The sequence below is a fragment of the Asparagus officinalis genome, chromosome 8 (genome assembly GCF_001876935.1).
Source record: "Asparagus officinalis chromosome 8, Aspof.V1, whole genome shotgun sequence".
NCBI lineage: Eukaryota > Viridiplantae > Streptophyta > Magnoliopsida > Asparagales > Asparagaceae > Asparagus > Asparagus officinalis.
The window spans coordinates 105537098-105545865 of record NC_033801.1 but is presented as its reverse complement, the minus strand read 5'-3'; positions in this window follow the sequence as shown (position 1 = coordinate 105545865).

Genomic DNA, 8768 nt, shown 5'->3' with positions numbered 1-8768 from the left:
ATGAAAAAACAAATTAAACTTTTCCTCTTTGTAACAAACGAAGCTTCCTGTTTGCGTTGCTTGCTATGTTGGTTCTTTGCAACGCCCGGTTTAATCCGGACCATCCGCACCGATCTAGAAAATTAGCTCTTCTCCAGGTCATCTACACAGTATGCGGTATATTCCCACGAAAGGAATTAATGGGAGGATTATCCACCAAGGAATAATCGCTCAGATCCGATATCTAAACCAAGCTTAGTCTGAGAGTCTCGGGTAATTCAATCTGTTCTTCTTCCTCTCGAGATCCTGCCTTTCCTGACGTGGATGTCGCCGAGGATCAGATCCGAAGGCAAGTTCTTCTTCTTCAAATGCTCCGATGTTCACTTTTCAACAAAGGCAGAGGTCGCTCTTGAAAGTTCCACTTCCGAAACATGAACTATCGTGCGAGTAGTGCGCTCATTATAGGCTCTCAGGACAGTGGCGTCAAAAAAGGAAAGTCGCCACCTCTTGCCACTGTCGGCCACTTCTGGGCCGCTGCTACTGGTCGACCATCCAGAGTGCTCGCTCATGCCGACCCACCCCAAGCGTGCTCGACTGCCGCCGAGCCACCCGAGGTGGCTCGGCCACCAGCCACCTCAGGTGGCTCTCGGCTCAAGCGCCGAGCCCCCGCGGGCGTTTCGACTTTTCGAGTCGTTTTCCGTTGTTCCACGTTCTTTTCCTGATTCGGCTTGATCTGAGACTCTGATTGGTTGATCTGATTTCCAGTAAGTGGATTCCGGATTTGGCAGAGTAAATCCGCTCTTGAGTCGAGTCGAAATTTCATCTTGATTCATCGTCGATTCCTCTGAAGTCCGCCCGCGTTTTTTGAGACTCGTTGATTCCTAACTCATTAGCTTCATTCTGCACGCGCGATTGGCATGCATTCCGTCGTTTTGTGCGATTTCGGTGCGTCGCTCGTCGCCCGTTGCCGTTGGTTCGTCGGTTTGTGCCGAGCTATGCTAGGGGACCTATAAGCAATTTTATATGCCTACACCACCTTCATGTCCAAAATGGTGGCGAAAAAGAAGAGGTCCACTGGTATGGCGCACTGCAAAAGTAAGAAAAAGTTAGACAACTCAAAAGCAAAACTCAGACGCGAGGGTCGAACCTCGCGTCAGATAAGTTCAGACGCGAGGGTCGAACCCCGCGTCAGATAAACTCAGACGCGAGGGTCGAACCCCGCCTCAGATAAGATTGGACGCGAAGGTTGAACCCCGCGTCAAAAATCTCAGACACGCAGGTCGACACCCGCGTTAAAAATCTGAGACGCGGAGATTGAACCCCTCGTCAAAAATACCAAACGACGGAGTCCAGCCCCGCGTTATTGAAACGAGTTTCCTCGTTGATCTCAAGATCAGAACTCGTCGAAGCAAGTTTAATGACCACGAAGGTCGTACTCACCGCCAATTAAAGGGAGTTGGGGCGGCACGTTCGCCTGAGCAGCAGCGCCGCCGGCCGGCGCTGATGAGGCAGATCCTCGAGCCGCATCGGCATCAGATTTGGAAGCAACTGGTTTCTTGGGCGCCATAGAATCTCGTCGGAGGAGATGAGCAGTGTTCGTCGGAGATGAGAACGAAATTTTTTCGTTAAAGTTTCAAGAAGAGTCGAATGACTCTTGATTTGACCTCTAGCGGTCTATTTATAGACAGCTATGAGCTGTCAAATCGTAACGGACGGGATTCGAGGCCATCAGCCCGCCCAAACTCGACCCTCGCATTCGAGTTGTTTGAGCTTCCAAACGCGATGCTCACCTACGCGTTCAAATTTCCCAACGCTGGGCTCACCCACACGTTCCAATCCTCAAAGGCAGAAATTATCTCTGTGTTTGGACCGCTATGATAGCAGCTTCTTGACTACCAAGGCTACGACACAGCCCCAAATGAATAAAAGAAGAGCTAACAGCAATCGTCAAGACGACCAAAGCCGGGAAGAAACAAACGACTCCACTGGGGAGTCTATTGGAGGAGTACAGATAGATTACAACCAACAACGGTGAAATCATCTGGCTCGATCAGACGGAGGGAGCAATCAATCCACTAAATTTTGGGATCCAAAGTATTCCGAAAATTCGTCCCAGTCAACCGCGAACTTTCGAAAACTTTGGAGGGGGTTCTGTAGGCTGTCTAAAAATTATAATGAATAGCTGACCCCTATCAAACTCTGACAAGGGAAGTCACAATCAGACGACTTTCTAATCACTGCATCCGCAACTCCACAATCGCCACAAACACGACCTCATTTCTGAGATGATTGATCTTGATGGCTGCGACAACAGCACGACTAATATTATATTAGCAATTATTGGAGATGCTGATGAGCAGTGTAATGATTTTAGAAATGAAAGGTTGGACTTAGTTGGTGAGTTGCTTGGTAGAGAGCTGTGGGCAAATATTCATCTTCAAGACACTATGGATGTTGATTCCCGTCAAGCTCTCACAATGAAAGCTACAATCAAATAGCTTTCGGGTCGACAATCGAAAGCGGCAAATAGAGGACTTGTCACATAGATCGAGAAGAGTTACAATTCAATGACACTTCTGACAACTGATGAAAACTCTATTCAGCAGTCTTCACAATCTACGGTGAAAGTTACAATCTGACGACTTTCATACCCTACAACAGCTAAAGCCAGGACTACTGAACAACGGTCCTCGCAACGCTTCACAGAAGAAGTTACAAGTCAAAAAGCTCCTTCTGAAACGTGGATGTAAACGCGAGCGACCCTCGCGTTCAATGATGTTCAGCTAACACCCAACCTCGCATCTCAATTCTAAGAGGTGAAGTTGGGTACTAAATGCCAGATTGGGCGTTTGACCCGTTCAAACATGAGTCGAACGGTTTCAGAACCGTTTATCCCACGTTCTGAGGGATTTTCGCCCACGCAGGAGCGGATATAGGGGTCGGTTACAACCTCCTATCCCCCTATAAAAGCTCAACGAACCCAACAGATCAAGTGGTTGGATTTTTGGCATCTGAACCACACTGGTTGGATTCTAAAGATCTAAACCGTACAGGTTGGAGATTTGTCAGTTCTAAAACAGATAAGGGCTGGCGGCTGGCTCTTTGAAAAACAGAAGAGTTAGCAAAGATCGGATTTGGAAGATCTCAACCACTCAGGTTTGGCGATTCAACAGCAACAGCGAAATCCATGGAGATAGGATTTTTGAATCAAGCTCAGAAGATCAAATCTGGGAGGATTCTTCAACAACAGAATAACGGCTTTATCATTAACCGAATTTTCGGTTCTAACAACTCTATTCACAGAGTTCTAACTCGTTCAGAGTTCTTAAACTCATTCAGAGTTAAACATCAAACTTTCCACAGAAGTTTATTGTTCCCACGAGATAAGAGACGGTCGGATCGTCAACGGAGAGCAAATTCGACGCGAGCAATCGAAGGAGGCATTCCATCGCTACCGAGAAGAACCCAGTTTTAAACAAAGGAGAGAATCAAATTCGTTCTCTTCTCTTATGTAATCAAGTTGTAATTGGAATCAAAGAAATACAAGTCAATCTTCTTTATTCTTTTCATTGCAATTTTTCCAACATACAGATATATATTGGTTCCACCTCCCCGGTGTACATCCAGTCCCTAAGCAAATCCCGCTTGAGATTTTCCATTATAATTTTGAAACCTTACAAAATCACAAGCAAACCTGACCATTTACAAAACCATGCAAATTGTACACAATCTCTTAACCAAGAGATCAACACCTCTCACACCCGAGAGATCCTTCCTTTGAAGAAAGTACAATTCCAATCATATAAAACTTGAATGTGTTGTGAATGTGCTTCTCATTGTGGCTATAGGTTTTTCTCTCTGAAATTTGCCTAAACACTGTAGGCCGTCTAAAAATCACTGCAGATAGCTGATCACCATCAAACACCAATGATAGAAGTTACAATTCGACGGCTTTCAGAAGACTACAATTTGAAAACTTTCACGTAGATCAATGAAGGTTACAATCTGACGATCTTCATAACAACTGATGAAAGCTATAATTAACAGCCTTCACAATCAACATTGGGAGTTACAAAGATTATAAAATGACGATCTTTGCAACGCTCTGACAGAAAGAGACTATAAATCGGCGGTCTCTTCAAATTAAGAGGCGGAAGTCCTCCCTGCATACCAGCATCAAGACGCACCGCATTCCCAGCCACGGACGCAGCTCAGATCTAGCTGCCAACGCTACCAACACAGCTTCCAACGCTGCCAACGCAGCTTCCAAATTGCTGCCAATGCAGCTTCCAACGCTGCCAATGCAGCTTTAAAATTGCTGCCAACGCAGCTTCCAACACTGCCAACGCAGCTTTTAAATTGCTACAAACGCAGCTCACGAGCAGCTTCTAACGCTGCCAATGCAGCTTCCAAATTGCTGCGTCTGAGCTTCCAGACACTGCGTTTGAACGCAGAATTCATGCAAGAATGTGGATTTTGCGTTTGACTCGTTCAAACACGAGCTGAACAGTTTCAAAACCATTTCCCACGATCTGAGGAGATCACAACTCCACTCAGGAGTGATTTAAGGGGCGGTTACATCCCATTAGCCCCACATAAGAGCAAATTAAGGAGGGTGGTTACACCCCTTAATCCCCTATAAATAACTAAGAAATCAGCTTAGTTCGAATCCGGCTCTGGGGGAGCAAAGAAGAGATCCTTGGCTTGTCTAACCAATTACGGTTAAGATCAATCAACTCATCAAGAGTTCTAAAACTTGCTTTGCAAGTTCTCCACAGCGTCAAATTGTGAGGAGGAAATACCGTTCCAGTGAATCAAGACGTGCGGATCGTCAACGGAGAGCAAACTCGACGCGAGCATTCGAGGGAGGCACTCCATCACCACCGTGAAGAACCCAGAATTAAACAAAGGGGAGAATCAAATTCATTCTCCTCTCTTTTGTAATCAGGAAATCCAATTGTAACTGAGATTAAAGGAATACAAATTAATTTTCCTTCGTTTCTTTTACTGCAAATTTTTCCACAAATAAAAGATGGCGACTCTGCTGGGGACGAGCTTCTCTGACGAAGAAGTGGTGGCGCAATCCGATGTTCATCTCATTGGAACAACCGTCGAAACTCTTATTGTTGAGTTTGATCAATCCAAGTTTGAGGAGACCCTCTCATCCGGATCCCTTAGCCCCAAGGCTATGTGCAAGATCCGCAAAGTCTTCAAGAAGACTAAAGCTCCAGTTGTGGCCGACTCGCCGAATGACTGTCTCCCTTGGGGGTTGCACTGTTCATACAGTCCCCTCTCTGAAGTAGAGGACTTAGCTTCGGCACAACTCCAAAAAAGCCGATCCTCCAATCAACGCGAGCTCCGCGTTTCTGAGTCGTAACACGAGCTCTGCATAAGCCAAGCTAAACGCAGTCCTCAGGACTATGTTTCACCAGCAACACCTGGAGCTCAAGCATACGTTCGGGTGACGAAATCCAATCCAGAACCTGGTATAGCACGACTAGATTGAGGGGCGGATATAAGAAGTTCATGGATTCAAGGCATCTTAATCAGATCCATGTTCACCAAGAGCCAGTCATGTCCAATCATGGACTAGGGGTTCTAATTCAAACCTCACGATCAGTGAGTAGTTCTCCTCGAATATTCACAACAGATTTGAGAAAGTTCATATCGAGAGAAAGACCGATGCAACAAATCATTCGTTCATTCCAATGCGAACGACTGATTCCTACGGTCCTCTCGAGATGTCAATATTGTTCATATGCGGCCAAACTGTTGGTGTTCGACCAATATACAAATGTTGCTTTGCCCAACCAACGACGATGTTCTCACAGGAAGAAGTCTCCAGAGATCGAATATCCTGGGGTCACTATCAATATGATCAGCAGAGGGAAAGCCTCAGGTCCTAGTTCCGATGACTCTGAGACAAGTCGTTCACCGACCGTCAGAGAGATCGCTAACGAGTTTGAAGGAGTTTACCAACGCACTCGGACGCGAACAGGAGCCATTCTCCCTGTCAACTATCGGAGGCTAGCCAGAGGAACCAATTCCGATGATGAACACTCAGCCATTGCAGAGTCCCAATCATCAAGCTCTTTTGTTGAACATGAGAGCTCCGCTTATATGACGGGAAACCATGAAGATCTCGTGAAGAGACTTGATGAGCAGGAGGCCATGCTCAAATCTCAGCAGGAGGCCATCAATGAACTCATGGCCCTGTTGACTCAACTTGTCGCAGACAAGGCCAAATCTCAGAAGACAGATTTGCCACCTAGGAAAGAATCTTCCCGGAGAGAAAAAGTGTCTTCATCCCGACCTCACACAAGCAAAGGGAAAGGAAAAGTGGTTGATGACGCGACTTCTGACCAAGAAGCCCACAACCTAGAATCTTCCTCTGATGAAGGAAGAGAGACAGAGAACAAGCAAAATCTCCAGTCTGCCAAAATAGAAGAATTGGAAGTCCGCCTCAATGCCATTGCCAACAGGAGCGCACTCCAAGACGAGGGAGTTGCTAGGCCCTATCCGGCCGAATAGGATTTAGCCCATTATCCTCCAAAGTTCGAAGTCCCGACGCTACAAACCTTTGAAGGCACGAGATCACCGAACCAACATATCTATCATTTCAAGTCACAGACTGGGAATGTGATATCAAACGATGCCATACTGGCTCGATTGTTCATTGGCACCCTCAAGAGAGTTGCCTTTGAATGGTTCAGGAAACTGCCTACGGGATGTATCCAAAAGTGGGTAGATCTAGAGAGACTATTCCTGTCAAGATTCTTTGAAGAGGATACAGAAGTCTCCATCCATACCCTTCTATTCTTTGAAGAGGATACAGAAGTCTCCATCCATACCCTTCTCGCCACTAAGCAGAAGAAGAGGGAGACTGTCAAAGCCTTTGTCAAAAGGTTTCGAAACATGGCTCTATGATGTCCGACAGGTATGACACAGTCTATCCTAGTGGAGACCTGTCGTCAGAATTTGCAAACCGACCTCCTAGCCCGAATAAGGGTTGCAGAATGTCGTTCCTGGAGACAACTAATCTCTCAAGGCTGTTGGCCTTCTTGTTTTGATGATGTTTAACAAACAATTTATTACTAATGTTGTTTGTCTAGTGTTTGTGCATTCCTATGTTTTGTAGACAAACAACGTTGTTGGAGGATGGATGGAATAGAGCTTCAACGATCATATCCAAAGGAGGTTGGCGGAATATCGGTGAAGCCTTGCAATTCAAAGTTAAAGATCAAGTTCAAGCTTCATCCGCACGTGTACCAAGTTGAGCTCAATGAAGATCAAGATCAAGCTTGGGTAATTTAGTTTAGGATTTATATTATGTGTGTTATATACTCTAAGCTCAATTATCTATACACACACATTTATTGATTTCTTCGTATATAAATATATATATAGTCATATATATATATATATATATAAGTTTTGGTTTCTATGCATATATATAGTTATATATATACATACACATGTTTTGAGTTTTTATGGTTATATATATGAAATTCTATATTTCATATTTTCTATTATGTTTTTGAAAACATTGCATAGAATATGCAATTTTGTGAAAATATTGTATTCTTAGTTTATAGACTTCAATATCAGTTTATACATGTTTTACTAAGTCTACAAAAACATTTCACAAAGTTTCAAAAGTTGGTTTATGTCAAAACATCAAAATTCAAGTATCTCATATTTTCATGTTTTGGACTAGTTTGTAAAATGATGATATTTTTCATTTGGGAAGTCCTTTTTCGAAACCAGTCATTGTAGCATGTTTATTATCATGTCTACAATCATTCCCCAAAGTTTTACATTTTTTGGAATTTATTTGATATTTTTAAACAGGGTTTTAAAATCAGCTCTAAAACCGATTTTTCTGGAAATGTCAGTTTTCGGTCGACCGGTACGGTCGACCGGTCAATTGACCATTCGTCAGTATTTTTCCAGAGAATCATCGGTCGACCGGTCCGGTCGACCGAGAGCTCAAATCGGTCGACCGACAGAATTTCCGGTCGACCGACGATGGTCCAGAACGTTTTCTTCGTGTTTTTGCTCTCATCGGTCGACCGACGGGATTTTCGGTCGACCGACAATATGACCGTTGGACTTCTAACGGCTATTTCTGAGCTGACTCTTCTGGGGCATTTTGGTCTTTCTGTTTTGGGGTTTTTGCTGAGATTTCTAGTGGGTATATATACCCCATTGCTGATATCTTTTCTAAAAAGCCAAGAGAGTTTGAAAACAAGTTTAAGAAAGTTTTTAATCAAGGGTTTAAGTTTTGTTTAAAAGAGTTTAAGAGTTTGTTTGAGTTTAGTTTGTGAAGCAAATTTCACAAGAGCAAAGAGGAGATCATCCTTTGGTGTTTCACACACAACCATTGAGCTTATTGTATTTGCATACATTATATAATTGGGTTGTGGGATAGTGTGACATTGAGTTGAGCCTAATTGAGTTCTCACCTTGTTAGAGAGAACAATCATTTACTGTATTTGTGCTTATTGTGAGAATCACTTTGTAATACACTTGTACACCGAGTGAGGAGTGTGTGGTGAGAGTCGGGGATCGTCCCAAGAGGAGTGGCGTCGGTTGACGTGCCTAGGGAGAGGTTGTAACCGAGCACTTGAGGGAGACACGGCTAGGTCCAACACTTAGTGGGTGTAGAGTGGGATTACAATAGTGTAATGATTGTAAAGTTTTCGGTTAGCTAGAAAACCGAGTGTGAGGTGTAAACGTTATTCGGGTGAACGTAGAAAACCCGGTTGATAGTGAATTTCTCCCCGGGA